We start from the raw sequence: 25,361 nt of genomic DNA on the forward strand, positions 1-25,361 counted from the left end.
GTGGAAACATTACAAAACAAGCGGTTTCTGTTACGGACTTCCTGAACGCAATTTGCCGGGACCTGTTGCATGAAGAGCCCGCCGAACGGCTGACACGCTGGCGGTGAACGACTGAAATAACCTCCCTGTAGAAAAAACATTGTACGAAACATGGTAGTACAAATTGATAAGGAGTTGTTGGGAAAGTTAAGGAGTCCAAGATATTAGCAAGAATAAGAGAAAGAGATAATTAGGGACAAATAATCTTGCATTATCCCACTCCGAACAGCTGAGAGCTAAAGAGGAGGAGAAAATACGGGAAATATGGAAAGAAGTAATTTGGTGATTTTAGTGTTTACAGGGAACCATGACAAGATTTTACCACGTGATTATTTGCAAAATTTTTAGAATGTTATGGAAATTTCGGAAATGTCCTTGTTGAGAAAATTCTTGTTGTTTCCCTCAGGCATTCTACAGGTGGTTTGGATTCGATTTTTTTACGTCCGTTTGAAGATTTTTCCAATGCTTTTTTTTAAATTTATTTATTTCTTATTTAAGGAGAATACTATTCCTTGGATTGTAATAACGAAATACTGAGCCTGATATAGAATAGATTTCAAATGAAGGAATTGCACTAAGTTCTGTATAATCGTCGTAGAAGGAAACGTTGTTCTATGGGACTCCCCGATGGTACAGTGGTAGCGTCGTCACCTTGTAATCAAGGGGTGCCGGGTTCGATACCCGGTGAAGGAAGATAGTGATTTTAATCCCACTTTAAAGTGTGGGTCCACTTCCGATTAGCCTTTCTGTAAATCAGATGAAGGAATGTTGTAGCTGTTCTTTTTATTCTGTAAATTTAGCCTTCACGTGTATGAGCAAAATACATGTAGTATCTACTGTCTACATTTTCAATCGTTACTAAACAAATTTCACAAAGTAGTTTTATCAAACTTCAGAGGGAAGCTGACACCAATGTCAGGGTGGCGGGAGCCTGTTTACGGCCAGGGTGTATTCCGAGACTATTTTTCGCCGTTCCTCACTGACAGAGGTTTCGCTTTGAACAATGGACACCGTTGCTTCAGGGGGTAAACACCAAACATAAGGGCGAGGTTGACCTGCAGTAGCGGGTAAGTGCCATAAATCCAGGCCTAAAGTGGGAATGAATGTTGATGCAAGGGAGGGGCAATAAAAATTCTGTAATTTGCTTTGCTTGCTGACAGGAAGTTTTGCAGGAAAAGCTGAAAAGGAAAACGGCAGACTTTGAATGGAAGAGGGACAGTGAACACAAGTGCTTTGTGCTTCGCCGACACACAAGCTTCCATTTCGAAGGTGAGGCTATCGGCAGCGAAGTTATAGGAGGGTTGGAAGCAGTGACGACGCCAGAGGAGGCAGGGGGACGCCCCATGTCAGACACTTCGCCACCCCCCCCCTCGGGCCCTCCAACTGAAGTTAATTAAATATCGAATAATAAGAGAGTTCATTTATAAGAGTATGACGATTTTCACCTTTTCAAAGTGGTGTATTCTGCATGATATCACTTTCCTGCTTATAATACCAACTTGATTAACAAATATTAATTTGTTTAGTTTATATAGAGCTATGTGTATGTGACTTTCGTTCAAGATTCGAGCGCCGACCTGGGCATAGGTGATTTCTCATTCATTTATGTCCTGTAGTAGCCGAGAATAACCTACGTTTTAAACAGTCTTAAGAAATGGGGAAAAGTGTTGAATGTGGATGGTTTTAAAACATCACAAATATTTTCAGGACCACAAGACATCATCTGTAGTACGGGCAAATTATTCTAATCGTGGTCGTTAGTGACAACGCTAATTATTAAAAGATATTCAAAGTTGATTCAAGATTTGGTTGGTTGGTTGATTTGATGTTTTAAGTCCACTTTATGCACAGAAAAGCCAATCCAGATTGGACTAATAGTTTAAAGTGCCTCCACTGGGTATCGAACCCAGGACCAAAGGTGATCGAAGAAAACCCGACACTACATGTCAGTTGTTGTGGATTCATCGCGGTTTCTTACTATTCAGGGACTTGAATTTCGAGATGATGAGTCTGAGGAAACCTTAACAAAGGGAATTTCTTCGATACTCTTGAAGTTAATGAGGGGATATTATTTGGAAATATATTGAACGTGAACCTTAAAATGCAAATTACACTTAAAATTCTATTCAAAACATATCGCGGGCAGGTAAAAGAATGCTTATTTGGATTTGCCACTCTTCAATCATTGGATGCAGGTTCGCTCTTTCTCGTACATATCAAAATCGAATAACTTCTTCCCACGAACTCCATAGGTGCCTGTAATTGGGTAGCACAGACAAACGTTGGAGTGGTAGAGTAAGAGTAAGTAATGCCAGGGTCAGAATATTTCTTGAATTATGAGATAACTGTAACCTTTGTCTGATTTTTCTATCCTGTGATAACATTTCCCTGAAAGGTGAAACACAAATTTTGCCCAAAACTCTTCAGCATTACGAAGATGCTTGTCCTTAAAATCTTTGAAAAGGCTTGCTCGAAACAGGATGCTGAATGCAAACTGCCTCATTTGGCTGTTCTTGCCATTGAGAAGAAATGTCAAGTCCTGGACGTACCAAAGGTGGGCAATGTGTTCTCCAAAGCACATAGAGCAGAATTCTCCTACAGGAGAAGTGCCTCACATTGTTTCTAATACTTAAGAAGATTCATATCTTCCAACGTCACGTTTATTTTGCAAGAAAATTAAACTATTCGAAGCATTTTTTCGTCATTTATATTATTATCTTATAACTAAAATATTTATATCAGTAGTTTCATCTCAAGAAAGACGATGAATTATATAATTATGAATGTCTTCCAATACAGAAATAGGCCACTAGAGACAACGCAACTTATCAATAAAAAAGAATTAATGTCTTTATTAAAACGAATCATGTGGAGATAAACTCGTAATCAAGAAGTAAATTTAGGCAGTAAACGTCCACTCTAAATAAAAGACAAACACAAGACACCATACATGAATATAATAATAATAATAATAATTATAATAATAATAATTATTATTATAAGTATTATTATATATGTATATATATGTGTAGTGTTTTCGGGGATTTTAATGTGACTGCCCCCTTACAATATTTTGTTGCCAGCCTTCCGCCCCCCCCCAGTCACATTTCCCTGGCGCCGTCACTGGTTGGAAGTAAATTTATTAGGATGAGGAAAGTAACATTAGCTGTTGACAGTGTTGCACCAAAGGACGTGATGTGTGCTACTGTTTGTATAAATTATAGGAAATTTAAGCAAAAAATTATAATTGTTGAGACTTGAGAGTTGAAGTTGAGACTTCATTTGATCGTAGGAAGAGGTTTTCTGAGACAGAGTGGGATTATTTTACACATACATGAGAAAGGGTGGTTGTTTAAAGATAGAGACGTATTTTGCACATTTTTTAAAAGTTCAGATAAAACGAGAATTTAACCTTACTCTTATGAAAAGAAATAAAGCAGTACAGGGAAAGAATAACTCTTCACATTTCTCGCACCTGGTGGGATGCAACCCACATGCACAAGAGTATTGCAGGAAGTCTATGAACGAGGATGAAGAGGGATATGTGAAATTTGACTTAGCTGCGGGTGAATTAGTGGGTTCTAATATTCTTAAGGTTGATATTGGGTTTTAAGTCCACTTGATTCACAAATAGGCTAAATCGCGAACCGACCTACAGTTTAAAGTGCGATCCGATCCACTTTGTGCCTCCATTGGGTATCGAACGCCGGGACCCTTGCTTACAAGACCTCGACGTTATCACTACGTAATCGGGGAGGCACCCAATTTACACAAATATGTTGATTCCAATAACACGTTATATGTATAATCTGATAATGATGCACTTTTGGTGCATCTAAACATATTTTTTTCTACTATAGCATGTCTAAAAGAATCATTGAAGTTGGGATTTTTATAACTTCAGGAGGCACGGCTCTGTAAATGTGCGATATAAAATATATCCAGGTTTGCCTTCCATACGTGGTGGTTTTGTCACGTATCTTCGCTTCGTACAACATACACTTTTGCAGGAACGGATTCTTGCATCCTCCTGGGGCCTTGCTCTAGCTAAACAAAAATATATTTCTTTAGCATAATCGAGGGTTACTTTTTTATGCCGAACAAGGATTTTATTGCGATCATACGGCTTTGAATGACAGTATCAATGAAGATTTATGTACACTACTACTTATAATAATGAGAATAAAATATTAATCAGGAATTTTATTTTTCGTCAAGTGGACTTAACATCGTTTTTTGTTATTTAGCAAATAATCAATTCATCACCTTTTTTGACATTAAACTTCTTGCCAGGACAGTTGTTTTTATGCAAATTTAGCCTATGTTAACTACACGTAAGCTAGATATTAGCTAATATTCGTGCTGTTATATTACTATTCTTCTACAATCTTTGTAACATTTCATGTAATAACAATAATAGAATTGATTAATTTACATATTCAAGTGAATAGGTCCTCCTCCGTAGTCGAGCGGGTTAAGGCGTTCACTCGTCTTGAGATCGTTCGCTGCGGGACGGCGTAGGTTCGAATCCGGCTCTGGTCGGAATTTATTCGGCCTACGTATAGGGCCGGTGGCAACCCACCATCGTGAGGAAATTGGGAAGCTCCGAGTGAGTGAGCGTAACCTGGTCAAGAAGACCTACAATAACGGCTGGGGGTTCGTCGGGCTGATCACCCGTCACCCCAATACTGATCTGAGACCTCCACGCTATAACAGGTGACGGCGGAACAGTGTGGGAGGGAGACCAGCAGTCGGTAGGTAAGCCAAGGCCCGCCATGGTGCTGTAGAGCTGTAGGGTTATGTTATTCAAGTGAATAGACCTATGAATTATATTAAAGTAAAGGTAAAAGTAAAAAAAGTAAAGTGTTCCCCTGTGCTTAGCACCACGCCATGAAGGCGTATAGGGGGTGCGGGGGTAACGCCCCACACTTTCTTAATCCGGTCGTGAGTGGGGGTGATGTGATCAGCATCACGCCCCTGACCGCCTTTACCCCCCAGGGTTTCCCCCAGGTACCCATGTTATTCGACGCTGGGTGGGCGCCGGGGCCGCTTCCATCGTTAGAAAAGTTCCCGGATTTGAACCGGCCGGGGATCGAACCCGGGACCTTTAGCATGGTAGTCAGACGCGTTACCGACTGAGCCAGCGCGGCCACTATGAATTATATTAATGTATTAATTTAAACATTTGCTTAATTGTTGTCGTTAATGTTAATATTATCATTTTTTCTGAAACATTTGGCTCAGACACCCTCCCCCGACATATATTTCTGACTTAGAGGCTAAAGAGAAAACAAAGAAGTATGTGCGTCATAAGCTGAGCATAAGAAACAGCACAATATCACAAAGAAACACTTTTTGAAACTTATGTCATAGAAGATGTTTAACAATATTAAGAACAATAAATGCTTTCTATTTGTAATATACTAAGTATTGAAATTTTAAATAGTCTTTTGTGTTCGTACTACACATTTAAAAACTTTTTTGTTGCTCCCGAGCGCCAAGCTTAGAATTTAAAGAAGAAATGTACATTTTCATAGTGCACGGAAGTTCGACATTCAGAAAGAAAGAAGGTCTAGTGGAAAACATTTCAAAACTTCCAAAAGGTATAGCAGTAATGAAAAGAGCACTCTTGTATGGAAGCCAGAAAAACCACAAGGCAGATTTCATAAGATACCTAGCAATCAGTAACCAAGAAACTGCATTTTTAATATTAATGTCCTCATGATTAACGAACCTTATTTATTCTCACCACGCAATGGGTAAAATATTTGGAGCTTTATCCCACTTTCCGGAAAAATATTTCGTGTTTCTGCTACTTTTGACTTTTGTTGGCATGATATCCCGGATCACTTTTACGAGACGCGACGAGACAAAACGAGACGGGACGAGACGAGACAGGACAGAACCCTTCGAGACGGGACACGAGACGGGACAAACGAATATTTTCGAGACGAGACACGAGACGAGACAGCATTTTCACGAGACGGGACGGGACAGACCAAAGTCTCGTCTCGTCTCGTCTCGTGGGCAACACTAGTTACGTCCTTATCACACCTTATCCCAAAGTCTTCATTGCGCGAAGGCAAACCTAAAGAAACTCGCTCTTGAGCTTGTCCACAATCTTGATGATACGTGAGACCACCGTACATACACATGAATTGAAGAGACATGTGAAAGCCACACCCTACTTCTTGCATCCTCAAGATTGTGAAGTCCGTCCGGAACTATACTTCTTATGCAGCTATAGTCAGTGGGACTTGAACTGAGGACAGCTTGCACAGGAGGCGAGAGCATTTGCCGTCATTAACGGCGAAATTTGAAGAAATTAATGGCTGATTTTGCGAGGGTGGGAAGGCTCTGTAATTTAAATCTAAACAGTGGATATAAAACCACGGCGTAAATGACATAACGGTATACAGCGAACGCATATTTTCCCGTCAGCTGGACGGTTCGCTGCGTACTACTGACCGAAACGTAACCGAAAGGCGTTGGAGCTGCTATTACGGCACCAGATACATATGATCGCTCCATGTCCATTAATGAACAAGCTAATTTTAACACCCAGAAAGGCATCAGAATCTGTTCCCCGAAACTATGAAGCAATGTCATTTAAAAACTACAGTCGAATTGATTTTTTAAAAAAATGTTGTTATTTAGGGTTGGTTATCTGCCACTTTTGGATAATCGTGATTCACACACACAGAAAACTAAATGCATCATATTGATTGATGCACCAAAATGCATCGATTGATGCACTAAAGTATGTTTTATGGCTTTTTCAAAGAATCAGTTTCACATTTCATGCATTTGAGTGAATTTTTGTATGTCGTGAAAGAAACACCAAAGTGCATCGTTTGATTCAAGTGAGGATTTATTTCAGTCGAGATGCACTTTAATGCATCAGTTGCGTTTTGATGCACAAGAATGTATTTTTTTTATGATGCACTTAAACGTTTCGTCTGAGCTACATAAACTCTGTAGCTCAGACCAAACGTTTAAGTGCATCATCCAAAAAGATGCATCAAGGAACATCAACTAATGCGTTGAAGTGCATCTCGACTGAAACAAATCCTCACTTGAATCAAACGATGCACTTTGGTGTTTCTTTCACGACATACAAAAATGCACCAAAATGCATCAAACGTGAATCTGATTCTCTGAAGAAGCCATAAAACACACTTTAGTGCATCAATCGATATGATGCATTTAGTTTTCTGAGTGCAGAATACCCATTCCCAAGTCGGGATTTCAACCAGGGACCCTTGACGTCGTGGAGCTATGTGCTAGCCACACCACCACGGAGGTCGACTCATGGCTGGATTGAGGGGGCAACTAGCCTTCTAATAGTAATTAAATATTCCATAAAAATAGAGTGTAATGTCAGCTGTTTATAAATGTCACATGGATTTTCATTCCACTTTAATGATCCTCCACGATGCCGTAGCGGAAATGTCGTCGTCTTGTAATCAAGAGATCCTGGGTTGAATACCCGGTCGAGGCAATAAATACATAGTTCAGCCACAACTAATTTAAATTAACCAAAAATTATATTTCACTGTCAATTGGTGCACCAAAAATGGTTCAATCACGTTCTCCATGTAGCAATGTCTACACTTGGTTAGATAAAGTTCCCTGCCCACTTTGCACAATACCATGAAAGAACACTGACGTACGCAGAAGGGAAATGATGGGCTACAGCCTTGTCCGAAATCTTGAGAAAAATCAAAATTTTCAGACATAAAAGAGAGATGAACTGTGGAGGAACCGGTGCGGTACGATTGCCACTATAATCTTTTTGAGAGTGAAAAGTTCCAACTATACGAAATATCTTAATGTGTATTACGCCCCCTAGAAAACATCTATGTACTATCGACCTTTACAATTCCAGCTCCCCACCCCCTCCTTCCCCGAAAGAAAATCCTGCTTAGGCCAGTGGGCGTGGTGCTAGGGCCACACACATTCTCGATCTCGGCCATATCTATCTATCTACCTATCTATCTATCTATATATCTATCTATCTATCTATCTATATATATATATATATATATATATATATATATACAGGGTGTTGCAAAATACCTGTTACAACGCTTGGGAGGTGATTCGACAAGTAAAAACAAGGAAAAAATGCCATGTGAAAAAATGTCGAAATCGGCACCGTTTGCGAGTGACAGGCGTGCGAAAATCGCCTCACACCATGTTTAAAGCACAATAACTCAAGAAGGAAGAAAGATATCAATGTCGGATTAAAAGAATACAAAGAAAGTCGTGCCTGACGAATACAATGGTGCATCAATTGAGGCCCAGTGTAAATTGCGCAAGGGGACTCTCAAAGAAAGTGGGGAATCCCCTGATGGAAAATACAAGAAATTTACTACTATTTTCTACATAATGTTGAGATCGGAATGTAGGCAGTAAAAAATGACGACGTATGTCCACATGTCCCACTACTGCTGGGACACCGTCCCACACTCCTGGAAATAGGAAATTCACTCGAAAATGACGCTATGCCGTCAAATTACGCTCAGATTGATTTCAGCTAATTGATACAGAAAGCCCCACTAGAGGCGCTGTGACTGTAGGTCACCTGTTACGTATTAGTGTTGGTGGATACTACGTAGAGAGTGTAGTCGACCGTTGTTTTTCCTGTCTTGTTCTGCGTCTCGCAGCGTGGAGTTTAGTCTGGCGTGTGTGTATGGTTGAATTGCGCCAAGGAATATTGTACGTACTAGAGTACGTATTCCCGTGTTCTTTCTCGGTTTGAAACAACTGCGTGGACACTTGTGTGACATTACGTGGGTGCTAATCCGTCACTCGGAGGGAAAGTGCCCCTGTTGCTGGGCAGTTCTCGAACAGGACAATGGTGGAGTACTCTACCCACGAGCTTGCTGATATGCATCTTGTTTATGGAGAGGCAAACCGAAACAGCCGTGAAGCACGGCGTTCGTATCACGAACGTTTTCTCAATAGGCGGTTACCAGCACATGCACTCTTTCAAAGACTTGATGCTTGACTCTGTGAAACTGGAACTCTACTACCCCGTAGGTGGGATTGTGGAAGACCTCACACTGTGCGCACTGTGCAATTTGAAGAGGACGTGTTGGACGCGATACGAGACCGTCCTGACACCAGCACACGTGTCATTGCTCGTACTCAACAAACCCACCATAGCAATGTGTTCCGCGTTCTTCAGGAGGAGAGATTGCACCCATACAAATTGCATAAGGTGCACCACATACTGCCCACGGACTTTCCCCTACGCATGGATTTCTGCCAATGGTACGTGCAACAAACTCTTGCAATTGCAGATTTCCCAACAAGAGTTTTGTGGATCGATGAGGCAATATTCACCAGGGGCGGCATGTTCAATAGCCACAACAGCCACGTCTGGGATATGGACAATCCGCATGCAATCATTGTGCGTCATCATCAACATAGGTTCGCAGTGAATGTGTGGTGTGGCGTAGTAGGTGACCACTTGATAGGCCCGTACATTTTGCCCTCTACTTTGTGTGCTGGGAATTATCGGGTGTTTCTACATGACGTATTACCTGAAATTTTGGAAAACGTGCCACTGGCAGGTAGACAACGTATCTGGTTTCAACACGACGGCGCCCCCGCACATTTCGACCGGGGAGCCAGGGCCTTACTCAAGGATATTTTCGGCGATCGTTGGATTGGCAGGGGTGGACCTTTACCGTGGCCACCTCGTTCCCCCGACCTCACACCACTGGATTTCTTTGTGTGGGGAGAAATGAAAAGGCTCATGTATGAAACCCCTGTGGAAAGTGCTGAGGATCTCGTAGCTCGTGTTAATGCCGCGGGTGGGACAATTGGTGACATGCCAGAGGTATTTGCGCGTACCAGACAATCAGTGCTTCGCCAATGCCAACTTTGTCTTGAAGTCAATGGCGGACATTTTCAACAAAGTCTCTGAGTATACCGGTGTTTGTGAGCCCCTATCAGCACCGCATAGTGTCTTTTAGTGAAAGGTGCGAGTGAAGATGCTGGATATCGCTGTACTTCATACCGTCGATCTGCATGTGCGGAGGTTGTGCGCTTCTCAGTGGAATCCCTTCCAGATGTGCTGTGCCTGGAAATGTTACATGCCATTATGTGCGTTTTCTCGCCATTCTCCCTCTTCATTTCTTCGAGGATTACCCACTTTCTTTTGGGAGCTCTCTTGTAGTATACGTATGTACAGCCTGACGACATGTGGCCATTGTTTAACTTTCGTTTTTCGTACTGCAAAGTAGTGTGTTAACATTAACGGATTGAAAACGTTTTTTTTTTTTTTTTTACGATTTTCCCGTATTTTTTTCCATTTGGGATGGTGTCCCAGCAGTAGTGAGACATGCGACAAATTGGTTCCTTTTCTTCTTCGAACCGCAATGTGAACCTTGTACAACAGGAGATTTGCGAGTTTTTTTCCTATTTCCTGGGTGTGGGACGGTGTCCCAGCAATAGTGGGACATGTGGATATACGTCACCAATTTTTACTGGCTACATTCCGATCTCAACATTATGTAGAAGATAGTAGTAAATTTCTTGTATTTTCGATCAGGGGATTCCCCACTTTCTTTGAGAGTCCCCTTGCGCAATTTACACTGGGCCTCAATTGATGCACCATTGTATTCGTCAGGCACGACTTTCTTTGTATTCTTTTAATCCGACATTGATATCTTTCTTCCTTCTTGAGTTATTGTGCTTTAAACATGGTGTGAGGCGATTTTCGCACGCCTGTCACTCGCAAACGGTGCCGATTTCGACATTTTTTCACATGGCATTTTTTCCTTGTTTTTACTTGTCGAATCACCTCCCAAGCGTTGTAACACGTATTTTGCAACACCCTGTATATATATATATATATATATATATATATGTGTGTGTGTGTGTGTGTGTGTGTGTGTGTGTGTGTGTGTGTGTGTGTGTGTGTGTTTATTTATTTATTTATTTATTTATTTATGTATGTGCTGTAATCATCACCACGCTCCGGCAGCCTATACCTCCTCCCCCAGCCAGGTACCCATTTATGTACACTTCGTACTACCATAATTTTTAAAACATTTCTCGAGATATTTACCTGGCTAGTAATGTAATGAAGGCGTCTCGTCTCGGGTTCGATTAATTAATTGATTGATTTATTTGCTTTATTTTACTTCGCTTCTTGTGCCACTTTTGGCTAATTTGCGAAGATGGGGATGAGTAATGATATGATGAAATTCATGAATGAATACTCACAAACATCCATTCCCAGGCCGGGATTCGAAAACCGGGAGCCCTGGAGTCGTAGCTACACACAGAGAACTAAATGCATCATATTGATTGATGCACCATAATGCATCGATTGACGCACTAAAGTGTGTTTTGTAGCTTCTTCAAAGAATCAGATTCACATTTGATGCATTTTTGTATGTCGTGAAAGAAACACGAAGTGAATCATTTAATTCAAGTGAGCATTTATTTCAGTCGAGATGAACTTTAATGCATCAGTTCATGCACCTTCCTGCATCTTTTTGGATGACGCACTTAAACGTTTGGTATCAGCTACAGACTTCATGTAGCTCAGACAAAACGTTTAAGGGCATCATCAAAAAGATTCATGGTGGTGCATCAAAACGCATCAGCTGATGCATTAAAGTGCATCTGGACTGAAATAAATCCTCACTTGCATCAAACGATGCACTTTGGTGTTTATTTCACGACATACAAAAATGCAACCAAATGCATCAAATGTGAATGTGATTCTTTGAAGAAGCTACAAAACACAGTTTAGTGCATCAATCGATATGATGCATTTAGTTCTCTGTGCGTAGATGATCTAACCACTCCTGCACGGAGGGCCGGCGGTTCGATACCCGATGAACTCATATTGCACAATGCTTCGTAACCCACTTTCAAACAAAGGCCCAGTCCCGATTAGCCCATCTGAGCATAAAGTGGAGTTAAACAATCGGTTGCCACGGACGGGCGGACACGATCGTCACGCTAGACCACTCCTAACGTGCCGATCGGTGTTGAACAGCTACCATACACTTTTCAAGCCACAACATCACAGAAACCACACGGACACATGAGAACCGGTGAAAAGAGAAGCATGGAAACTCACCAGCAGCTACTGTGTGAAGAAATAGACACCACCGTAGTCGTGAACACTGATCTACATGATTTGAAAGCGCTGTGCACGGAGTAGCGAATGCTACGAATGACCATCTCCACCCGAGAACGCAAAACTACTGTTCCGATGTTGACACGAGTCCCGATACAGTACTTTTGCCCCTCATCTGGTATTGTAATTGAGTCGTTTTTGCGTATGGTTATGATAATAAGACCCAGGCTGGTTATCAGTGCGCGTCTAACGGCCGTGGAGCTGGACTTCGCCTGTCATTAATGCACCAACTGCATTCGACTCCTGTATCTCTGAGTGTGCGTAGTTTGAATGCACACAGGATAAGGGGTTCGTTTTGATTTGAATTGTTGTTCTAAGTCCAGTTTATGCTTGATTGATTGATTTAGTTGGTGTTTTAAGTCCACTTTATGCATGATTCATTGATTGAGTTGGTGTTCTAAGTCCACTTTATGCTTGATTGATTGATTGAGTTGGTGTTCTAAGTCCACTTTATTCTTGATTGATTGATTGAGTTGGTGTTTTAAGTCCACTTTATGCATGATTGATTGATTGAGTTGGTTTAAAGTCCACTTTATGCTTGATTGATTCATTGAGTTGGTTTTAAGTCCACTTTATGCTTGATTTATTGATTGAGTTGGTGTTTTAAGTCCACTTTATGCATGATTGATTGATTGAGTTGGTGTTTAAGTCCAGTTTATGCTTGATTTATTGATTGAGTTGGTGTTTTAAGTCCACTTTATGCATGATTGATTGATTGAGTTGGTGTTTAAGTCCACTTTATGCATGATTGATTGATTGAGTTGGTGTTTTAAGTCCACTTTATGCTTGATTGATTGACTGAGTTGGTGTTTTAAGTCCACATTATGCTTGATTGAGTTGGTGTTTTAAGTCCACTTTATGCTTGATTGATTTATTGAGTTGATGTTTTAAGTCCACTTTATGCATGATTGATTGATTGAGTTGGTGTTTAAGTCCACTTTATGCTTGATTGATTGATTGAGTTGGTGTTTAAGTTCACCTTATGCTTGATTGATTGATTGAGTTGGTGTTTAAGTTCACTTTATGCTTGATTGATTGAGTTGGAGTTTAAGTCCACTTTATGCTTGATTGATTGATTGAGTTCGTCTTAAGTCCACTTTATGCTTGATTGATTGAGTTGGTGTTTTAAGTCCACTTTATGCTTGATTGATTGATTGAGTTCGTGTTTTAAGTCCAGTTTATGCTTGATTGATTGATTGATTGAGTTGGTGTTCTAAGTCCACTTTATGCATGATTATTTTGGTTTCACTTTGCTTCGCATTTCTGCCACTTTTGGCTAATCGCGAAGATGAGGATGATGTGATGGAATTGATGAAGGGACACACAGAGAACACTCATGACCAGGCCAGGATTTCAACTCGGGACTAACCACTCTGCAATGGAGGCCAGTTCCACTTTATGCACACATAGGATAATCGCGACTGGGCCTAGCTATACTTCAACCACTTGTGCCTCCGCCGTGTATCGAATCCGAGACCCCGTGATTAGAATGAGACGATGTTACCATTACACCATCCGGAAGCCCCAGATTGAAAAAATTATCCGAATTATCTGAATTTTCCGTATATTCGGATTATCCTAAATGTTCGTATATCCGGACAGTTTTATAGTTTATCTCCGTTTTAGAGGCTATCCACATATTCTTGTATTCCTCATCAAATCTGTTCTATCCAGATATCCGTACTATCAGAATTTTCCAGATATCCGGATATCCTTTATCCGCACTTTGTTTCCATTCCTCGTTCAATCGGGATAAGAAATACAAAAAAACACGTCCTTCAAACGTGGCCAATTTCCAACGAGCTGAAAGCACTCCATGATAACTCCCATTCACAAATGTGGATCTCCTACCCTAGCGTGTAACTACAGGCCCATTTCCTTAACCTCAACATTAAGCCGAGTTATGGAAAAAGTAATAGAGAAGCAACTGACAACCTTCCTGGAAGTCAACAATCAGAAGTCTGACCGACAGTATGGATTCAGGAAGGATGTATCCTCCGAATTATTATTACTTAGCTTAATTAATGAATGGCGCGAAGCACTGGACAAAAACAGCAGTTCCCTAGTTAGATTAATTTCCCTGGACGTATGCAAACCCTTCGATACTGTTGATCACAAGTTGCTAATAGGAAAATTAAAGAACAAATTTGGTTTCAATACCAAAACAATTCTCTGGATGGAAAGTTTTCTCGCCAATAGAAAAAATCTCAACGAAAGTAGGATGTTCACTTTCCACCGAGCAGTCAGTGTCTGCAGGCATTCCACAAGGCTCTATACTTGGCCCAAAATTATTGAACCTATTTATTGACGATATCACAAAGACGAAGGCTATGGTGCTTCACACCGTTGAGGGAATCCAGGCTAACACGATAGATATTACCCTTAATGACGCCAGAGTACCTTTCAGCAATCATTTAAAGTATATCGGAATCATTATCAACCCCCAGCTAAATTTTAAAAAATAAATAACTATATTCGTGAAATCTATCACCATATTTACATATTTCGCAAAATTCGTAAATATCTCAATAGAAATGTTAGTAGGCATTTCTACCTTTCCTTTATTCGTCCCGTATTCGAGTATGGTGCTAGTCTTATATATGGCGATAACTTAACTATCTGAAGAAACTTGAAACAATCCAAAGCAATTGCTTAAGAATCATACACATGCACCCCCAAGAATATAATTCCCAACAATTGCGCAAGATTTACAATATACCAACAGTCACTTCGAGAATACATTACATCTACCTGAATAAGGTATTCCATAGTATACAAAACAAATCATCTCCATTGCATCTGAGTTCAGCACCCGAAACACCATATCGTCCTTACAAAGAGACCTAGTAATCCCCAAACCCAACAAAAGCAGATTTGGCCAGAAGTCCTTCTCTTACCTAGCAGCGGAAACCTGGAATTCACTCCCGACAAAGATCAAACTCAGTACCAGCAAAGCGCAGTTTTGTCGTCTTCTACGTTCACATGCCTATAAATTCTAACTCCAGTAATATTATTTTCAGTGCTTACCCTCCTCCCCTCCCCACCCACACACATATATTTTAAAATTTTCATCCCTGTGCTTCATATCCAAACCCACACACTTTTACACTTTCCTTTCCTCTAAATGTGTATAACTCTAAAACTTTCATTATTTCATTGCTACTATAGAACACCTTATATACTCATGTAAATTCATAAATTTTCCTTAGATGTAGTTTTTGTATATATTTTTTTACTACATAGGGCATGAAGCCATTATTTGTATTAATATTGTTCAAAATGAAATGTTGTAGGGCTTAATTGTAACCCTATTGAGATAATAATAATAATCGTAAAGATGATGATGAATGGTAATAAGATGAAATGGATGCGGGGAAAACCACACAGCATGAGCTCCATAGAGGATTATACTGGCTGTGAGTCCAGACGCCAGGGCCTAGCTAGTCTACAAAATGCAATCCAGGGTGTACTACGTGGACAAGAGGTTGACATTTCCATGTATTCGGAAATCGTCATTTTGTTAAAACAGTTGAATTCTTCATTTTAGAACATTATGGTTCGCGTTGAACATGTCTAGTATATTATTCTATTACAAGCTTAACGTAGTAACAAACAATTTTCTTTGAAAATACACGGTTGCCAGAATTAAAGTTACCCAACTCAGAGCCCTCATGGAAGTACAGCGCCACATTTCAACCTGGTGGCGGAAAATTGAACTATTTTTCTTATCGCCATCCTCTTCCCCATGATCTGCATAGTGGATTCACCAAATTTCAGAGTTCTACGATGCCTCAAACAGGCTACAGAGGGCTTTGAGTTGGGTAACTTTAATTCTGACCACCCCGTAGTTGATTAATATCAAAGAAGTTGGCCGGCATTCGTGTCGGAGTGGCTAGCACAGGACGCTACGACGCCAGGGGTCTCGGGTTCGAATCCCAACTTGGGCATGTGTGTTCTTTGTGAATGTTCCTTCTTCAATGTCATCAAATCATCACTCATCCTCACCTTCACGATTAGCCAAGAGTGGTAGAAATACAAAGTAATATAGGCTGGAGTAATGGTTTCCATTTAATTTCGTGTATGCAAAGGTCCTACATTGAGTGTCAGTTTCATCAAATCATCTCCATCGTCACTATTAACCTAAAAGTTCAGACCAGCAACGTAAAGTAAGAAAAAGTACAACAAAGCTGATAACTGTCCAATTCTTGAACTACAAGAAGCTTAGGACTTAGTCGTGCACACTAATACAAGCGTGTAGACAAAATGCAAAAGCGAAAATTCAATCGGTTAAACAACACGGTACTGTCGTGACAGAGAATCGAACCCGGCATGCTTGATATCGAAAGTCCACACCTATTCTAGTGATACAAGTTACTTTCACGGTTGTGATGCTAGCATAAAGTTAATTTGAATAACAGAATAACAGTTCGGCCGACGAAACTGCTACACCGAGGACGGAAGGATCGTCGTCCGTACGGAGAACGGCAGAAAGAACACCATCACGTGCATGAGAGAACTGGATCAACTGTGATCGTACCCCCCCCCCCCCCTTTCATGAACAGTTTGTGTTGGTGCTTAAGTGTAAATGTGTATTAAATATAGTGCATCTTCATCTTTATCTACCGACCTGAAATCGTATCAATCCGTAGCCGCTAAAGAATGAAAATACTTTAAAAACATTATTTAACAACTATCTGTGTGTGTGTATATCTTTTTTTTTCTCACATTTTTACTCTTTTTTTTCTTTATTATTATTTTTTATTATTATAATTTCATTTTTTTTCATTTTTATTCCCCCCCCCTCCAATAGAAAAAGTGTGTAACCAAAGTTTAATCGGTGATCATAGTGTTAAGTGTTATGTGTCAGTGATGCTAGAAATCCGTAAAACTACGTTTGGTATGGTGTCGCATCTGCTGTATGCTCTTGGCAGAGGTAAGTCTTTGCTAACTTGTCAATCTTTTTTTTCTTCTTTTTTTTTCACTCAATAGTTGGTAGCACTGAATAGCATGAAAACAACCTGCATTCCTTGCAATTCCAAAACTGTAAACAAGGCACCCCTCTTGTCGCTCAACCCTCCAGGCGACACTGACCCATCGCCAGCGCAGACGTTGCCAAATGTCTCCTTCTTCCGTGCGGGAGTCGCTAACGTGAGATCATTGCTTCCGAAATTGGATGAATTAAATTATGTAATACGTAAGTTGGATTTAGACGTATGTGTAATCACGGAAGGTTGGATAAGCGATTCCACACCACAGTCTGCATTTAGCTTGCCGGGCTACGAAGTAATCACACAAAGCAGAAGTAACAAGAGGGGAGGTGGAATTCTTGTGTATTACAAATATTGGTTAAAGATACAGAAAATAGAGATCGGAGTGAACACCGATGATGTCGAAACGCTAAGTTTCATATTATACTACAAAAATGTGCGACTTGGCATGTGCGCTGTTTATCGGCCACCCAATGTAGCGTACTCTAAACTGTCGGTACTCGAGGAGGTGATGTCTGAAATATACCCGTCCGTCGATAGATTCTTGTTGCTCGGTGATTTAAATTGCGATTTTTTACAACCAAATAAATCAGAAACGCGGTTTCTAAAATCGATAATATCTTCTTTCGGGCTAACACAAGTTGTAACAAAACCAACGCGCATAACTGAAACTAGCGAATCGCTGCTAGATATTATAGTAATAGATGACGTTACCAGAATGCATGCAACCGACGTCACAGTCCCTATCGGTAAATCGGATCATTGTGTCACGTACATCGACTTAGTTTACGAGAAACCCGCTAATGAGAGAAAATATTTGAGTTACAGAAGCTTCTCCTCTTTCGATATAGACAATTTTGCCGAAGACATAACAAACGTTCAGTGGGAAACACTGCAATCACTTGATACCGTTGACGAAAAAGTAGACTTTTTTAGCTCCAATATTGTACGAATATTTGATTGCCATGCACCTATGAAAACCGCCCGAGTTAAGAGGAAGCGCGTTCCGTGGATAACTCCTAATGTCAAGTTATTAATGCGTATTCGAGACAACGCTCTGAGGAAATTCAAACGGACGAACAACGTTGCCGATTGGAACCACTACAAAGAACTCCGAAATTTTACGACTACCGTTATCCGACAGGAAAAGAAGTCATACTTCTCTTTTAAATTTGGCGCTATTCAATTAAATAAGAAGGAAACGTGGCGTGAACTAAAACAGTGGGGCGTGCTGGATAATAAAAATGTCAATGATAACTTATCCTCACTTGTGAACACAGCACACGAGCTCGATGCTCTCAATAATCATTTTGGGCAAATTAGCAATCTATCTAGTATTCCCACTCAACTAAAAACCCAACAAATTGAGTACTTTGAAAGCCGTAGCTTTACCGATGAAAATAAATTATTTTGTTTTAACACAGTAGCCGAAATTGATGTGCACAAAGCAGTGCATAAAATTAAATCAAACAGTGTTGGAGCAGATGGCATAAACACTAAGATGTTAAAGATTGCACTACCATATGTACTGACTCCATTAACTCATATAATCAATTATTCTTTGTCTAAAGGCGTGTTTCCAGAAACATGGAAAGAAGCGCGAGTCTTGCCTCTTCAAAAGAAAAAAGAGATCAGTTCTTTCGATGACTTAAGGCCCATAAGCCTATTGCCAGTACTCTCTAAAGTACTAGAAAAAATTGTATTTTCGCAACTAATATGTTATGTTGACGCGAACAACTTGTTACCTACGGTTCAGTCTGGGTTCCGTGCACGGCATAGCACAGCAACAGCTTTAACAAAAGTTACAGATGATATTCTTTGCGAAATTGACAACCGTTGTTCTACACTTCTCGTATTACTGGATTTTAGTAAAGCTTTCAACACAGTCCAACACGATTTGTTAATATCTAAACTCAAATACTATAAATTTGACTCTTTAGCCGTAAGGTGGTTTGAATCCTACTTACTTAATAGAAAACAGAGAACATTACTTCAAAATTCACCCTCGCAGATCTCCGAAGCTGTAGTTTTAAAAGCAGGGGTTCCGAAGGGATCAATTTTAGGGCCTCTCCTTTTCACCCTCTACACCGCAGACTTAAATAAAGTTATAAAATTTTTCACACCACATTTCTATGCAGATGATACACAACTGTATTTTTCGACTAGACGTACAGCGCTAGAAAGTAGTATTTCCTCACTCAACACCGATTTAAATAATATTTACACATGGTGTACATCAAACGGACTTAAGATAAACCCTGAAAAATCACTTTATATGCTAATTGGAACGAAACAATCGCAAAAAAATTCTATTGTTGAGCCAATTGAACTTAAAATTAATAATGAAACCATTCCATGTAAAAATTCAGCAAAAAATCTTGGCTTGATTGTTAACGATACGTTGGACTGGACGGACCACATCAATGCACAATGTAAAAAAGCATATTTTATTCTGAGAAACCTCTACCGTTTCCAAGATCAACTACCTTCAGAATGTAAACTTAGACTAGTTCAATCTTTAATTTTTCCACTATTTGATTATTGTGACACTGTGTATGGGTCCAAACTTGCGAAAAAACTCACCAGAAAAATTCAAATCGCACAAAATGCATGCATCAGATATACTTTTGGCCTGGATAAACGCGATCACATCCTTCCCATCTTAAACAGACATAATATTTTAACAATGGCCAACAGGAGGCTACTACACTATCTATCCTTCATTCATGATCTGCAAACTGAACGTAAACCCGCGTACTTATTTGAAAAATTATGTAATCGCAACACAATTCACAGACACGGAACACGTCGTCACAACGAATTTGACATTCCTCACCATTCGACTACGCTATATACCTCATCCTTTTCTATATCTGCCCCGAAAGCATGGAATGCACTACCAACAAATGTTAAATCCATAAAACTCAATAAGAGTTTCAAAATTAAATTGAAAGAAATGCTTCTACAGGAACAGCAGCAGAACAGTAGCACATACTAGAAATGAACTGGCACTCAACAAACGACAAAACACTCATATTCTATAACTGTAACTATTGGAATTTTATTAATATCTTCAAATTATTATTATTTACTTAAATGCAACCTTATGTTAACATTTACATTTATATTTTTTTTTCTTTTCACATTTGTATTTTTATTTTCTTTTTTAATATTTTCTTGTTCTTTCACATTTATATAATCCTATGGCTAATATTACTGAAATGAGAATATTCGTAATTGTAGGTAATGTGATTTTTTATTTTTTTTATTTCTCTTTAGTGTAATCAAGCTTTTTTCCATCTGTACTCATATATTATCATATTATATTATATATACTTATATTTCTTATGTAGCTCATGACAAGGGTTAGGTGGTAGAGCAGCCTACGGCTGAACCTCGCCCGCTAAATAAAGGAATTATTATTATTAATTATTATTATTATTATTAAAATATAATAATTTCAACATACAGCAATAAAGAGTATATTTACGATTCCATGTAAGTATGAAAAATTTACATATCAGATGAAACTTGGATCGAATGTACAAGACGTGCTGAATAGTAACAATTAGCATTTGTGAAAATATGTGTAATGATAAAATATACAAATTAAATATTGTTTAATTATGGCTAAGCGTCTCACAGGGAAGCAGGAGAAAGATTTCAGCCCCGGAAGTTGCGAAAAAGGAAACACCCTTCATTTGGTGGCCATTTTAAGAACGTCAGGAACATCAAAGTTTATTTTTAAGTTCACGTTATGCACAGATGGGTTAATCGGGATTGGACCTACAGTTTAAAGTAGGGCCGGAACCGGGTATCGAACATGGGGCCATTGTATGCAAGGCGACTACGCAATCGGGGAAGCCAATGAGGGATGTCAGGAGAGGGGAAAAAGCATATATTTTGTTGACGTCTATATACAGTAAGATCTAACAACTCTTTTCACTTTTGCACTACTAGACAATGGATAATGTTCAAGTAACACTGCATGTGGTACACATGATTCGAACCTAGGACCCTAGTTTCCGTAGATATCCGATAAAGATGCCAGCTTAGAAATATCCGAGGCGTCTCTGCGTCAGGTGGTCGACTATCGATCCCGCTAACCGGAGTTTTTGGGTTCGAGTCGCACCCAGGGCATGGGTATTAATCGTGGGTGTCCGTTCATTCCTTTCCTCTACTTATGACGTCAATCTACATGGCGCAGTGGTTATCAAAGGGACCCTGGGTTTGAATCCCGGCCTGGGTAATGGGTCTTCTTTGTGAATGTCTCATTCTTATCGTCACGCTTTGCCAAAAGCGGCAGGAAAGGGGGAAAAAATTACATCCAATCAATAAACCAATGATTACTCATCATAGCTAGTAGCCCAGGTAAAGTGAAGGGTAAAGTAAGGATGTGGGGATAGGGCCCCCACGCATTCTCGATCTAGGCCATTTCGGAGGTGGTGTGATCAGCACCACGCTCCGGCTGCCTTTAACCACCCAGGTATCCACCGATTTGAGGCTGGTTGAGCCACAGAGCCGCTTGGAGTGGGGTCAAGGCGGGAAAAATCCGACCTTGGGTCACCCACCCACCCCAGAAATCGAACCTGGGTCTCCCGCGTGGCAGATAGACGCCCAACCGACTTCTTTTTTCTTTTTAAATTTTCTTTATTTAAAGAAGCTATTACTTACACAGATTTTACATTTGGACGTGAATTTCAAACGATCACATGTAGGAAATTTGCATACAAGGCTTTACAGGTTATCTGATCATTGTGATAATATTGTTCACTGGCATAGAATTTGAATGACAGTTTTTGTACATGAGGTTGGTTGCCAAGCACATAATAGACGTAATGCCTAGGGACACAAATTTATGGTAAATAAAAACTGAGGAGAGCGGTAAATAAAATGTTACATCAGCGGTATATACCAGCGGTAAAAAAAAAATTGCACACACTTTTTCATTATGAGAGGAAACAACATACAAAAGAGCTATAAATTGATAAACTACTTCATTTTTTATATACTGTACACATGCACAAGTACTTAGCTGTCCAACCAAAAAGAAAATATCAACACAAAATCACTTCATTTCTAAATTGCATATCTCAAGTGATTTATTCATTGTATGTATTTAAAGGATATCCTTGCTGTCCAACAAATAAAATAATCACTACTGCACATACACAAATACATGTTAAAAATCACATAATGATAAACAAAATTTATTCATGACTGAACACCAATGGCACCATTGTTTCCCTTGATGTGCGGGAACAGACTAATCTTATCGCTGCTACAGCTAGCAAGTTCAATGAAACTGGAAGTTTAGTAGACATTCGGGGGAAGAAAGGAATGCAGCTTGACAGGGAACGAAGTTTTCGAACTGAGATTATGTGCATGGGAAATCCCAATTTGCAGCGTCTTCCTGATGTGATCGAAGATAAAACGTTCTTCAGCTGCTAGTGGTAGGAAACTTTAAGCAAACGTTTCGTTACAAATCGACAGTTTGCGCGCGCAACCTCGATTGCCGGTTTTTGCGCGTTTCCTACTTAATTTGATGATATTTCACGGTTATTTCGCGAAAAAGCGTTCATTTCGTGGAAAAGCACACATTTCGCGTTACTTCGCGAATAAAACTCATGTATATTTCATCATTGGGGGTGTAGTTACGTGCAGAATGTTCAAAATTGAATCTTTTTTTCACATTTCGCGATTTCGCGCATCGCGAAAATTCAATGTCCCTAGTAATGCCCTATGAGAAATTGAACTGCACGTGTTCTTGTGAGAGGAAAATACTGAAACTCTGGAGTTAATAAATGGTTCACCGTGAAGTCGTTCGGGGAGTGGCGGCATATGGTCCCAAGTAACTTCTTAAGGTGTTTCCAATGTTACACGACTGTCACACATGTCGTCAGTCGATGCACTAAGGTGTCATCCTGTGCACATTTGGTACAAGTCGTCTGCCGTAAGGTATCTCTGCAATCGTACTCTGGTGACGATAGCATCGTGTACAGTTAAGTACCATATGGGGTGCACTCGATTGGGGAGGTGGGAGGAATAATGGGACAATACGCGGAATATACTAGACCACTGCGGCTCTGAAATGGATAAGTAGTCAATCACAAAATCATATGGACCACGGAACACAATTCCTACAGAGAACTATCCTGGCTAGGAGCCAGAGCCCCCTTAGTCTGCAAAAATGCAGTCCTAAGTGTACAACGTGGAAGGGAGAGTCTTCGGAAAGAGTCACCTCTAGAGATGGACGATATCGAGAATTTGTTATCGCGATATATCATCAAGAAAATATCGTCACAGTCGATACGATATATTTTCCGTACGGTGATATCGGCGATACATAACGCCAAAATATCGTGACGATATATCGTCTAGTTCAGTGGCTCTCAAACTTCTTTCTCATTGCACCCTTTAGTCATAACTAGGACTAGGATTTTTATGACCTACAAATTACCAAAATATGCAAAATGAAATATGCTCTTATGGCCTAAAACTTTACAAAATATTCACAATAATTTGATTGATTTGGTTTATTTTACTTCGCGTTTTGTGCCTCTTGGCTAATTTGCGAAGATGGGGATGAGTGATGAAATTGATGAATGGACATTCACAAACAACCAAGCCCGAGCGGGATTCGAACCCGGGACCCTTGGGATGTTTCAAACATCAATATCTAACATATGCTGAGATATTTTCACATATGTACTATTTTTGGTTCACTTTATGAGCCCTGAGTTGCAATGCACAATGAATACTTTCTCTAAATTATCAAATAAAAATGAAAAAGATTTTGCTACAGTCCAAAAAAAGAAAAGAAAAACTCTTGAGTAAACATGGGAGTAAGAATGAATCCACTTCGAAAATGACTGCATATTTCTTGAAAATAACAAAAAATATGCTGAATATGACCGAAAATCCATCAAAATATGATATATCACTCAAAAATGGCCAAATATGCCAAAATATGTCCTTAAAATATGAATTTCTATACGTTTGGGGGATCACATCACACTTACGAAAAAAAATACGCCAAGTCATGAAAATCCTACCCCTAGTCATAACTAAAAGTTGAATGTACCCCCCCCCCCACCATAACATTTCTCCAAATAGTGGATTTTGGAGATGTTTTTTGGCTGCCTGATTGGTTTTTGATATGTTGGAGGCGTGAATCCACAATAGGGCAAAATGGCATTCGGGCTGTATGTGGAAAGATGGTAAACAAATATACATTAGAATCCTACGTTTATTATTTTATTGGGTGTTCCAACGCTTGCAATCTTTTTGATTAGTTACAAGAATAAAAATGTGAAACACATGTATGCTAAGAAGTACATAAGAAAGATAGTTTCTTTCATATATTTTTTTTCCGGAGTTATTGAAAAAAAAGTAAAGAGCAAAAATAAGTTTGCAAACAAACTGGCAAGCACAATTTTGAAGTTGTATTGTCAATTTTTATTGAGATTCGGCTCCATATATAGTCTATTTTAGATTTCCAACGAGTATTTTGTTTCAAAACATATGGATCAAAGATAAGTGTGTCAGTGACAAAATCAGCCTAATTTTTCTGTTGGAGTGTTAAAGCTGTGAAGTCTGCTCTACACACCTGCAGCAGATATGTTGTCGTGTGGGTATTCTCGACATTTCTCGGTACCCTTGACCCTCTGTACCCCCTAGAGAAAGTTAAATATCTTGCACGGTTTATGAATATTTTGTTGTTTATGAACGTTTTCAGTTGATTTTTGCTCTCGGAAATGTGTTGTTACCTTAGCGTGTTACTTTACTGTGAAGCAGAAGGCTTCGCGCAAGTGAATATAGCACCCAAAACGACTTTCCACAACAGCAGCTACAATTTTACGTAGTCAGGTCAGGATTGTTAGGTTTTGGTACTGATTGTTATTTTCGGCGTGTTCTCTCGCTACTTTAGTGTACATGCACAGTTTTTACTAACAAAAAGCGACGAAAGTACTCCGAAATTGCAGGTTTTAACTTACGTGGGCCATTCTTTGGGATCAAATATCTCCGTTATTTCTACTTTGCTAACGCTGGAACCACTTTTACATTATGTAAAACATTCAAATCTGTGGGTTAAAAAGATTCGCCGTAATTCTCGAGGGGGTACAGTGGGTAAACGGCCCCCATTTCTCTTCCGAGATGATCAC

General features: G+C 39.7%; 1 protein-coding gene across 2 annotated transcripts in view; it reads right to left on the minus strand.

The window, feature by feature from the left end:
- f (espin protein forked) overlaps positions 1-25,361 on the minus strand; it is a 438,384-nt gene that overhangs the window by 322,572 nt on the left and 90,451 nt on the right. The window lies entirely within an intron of this gene.

Source organism: Lepisma saccharinum, chromosome 12 (assembly GCF_977018435.1).
Source record: "Lepisma saccharinum chromosome 12, izLepSacc3.1, whole genome shotgun sequence".
Lineage (NCBI taxonomy): Eukaryota > Metazoa > Arthropoda > Insecta > Zygentoma > Lepismatidae > Lepisma > Lepisma saccharinum.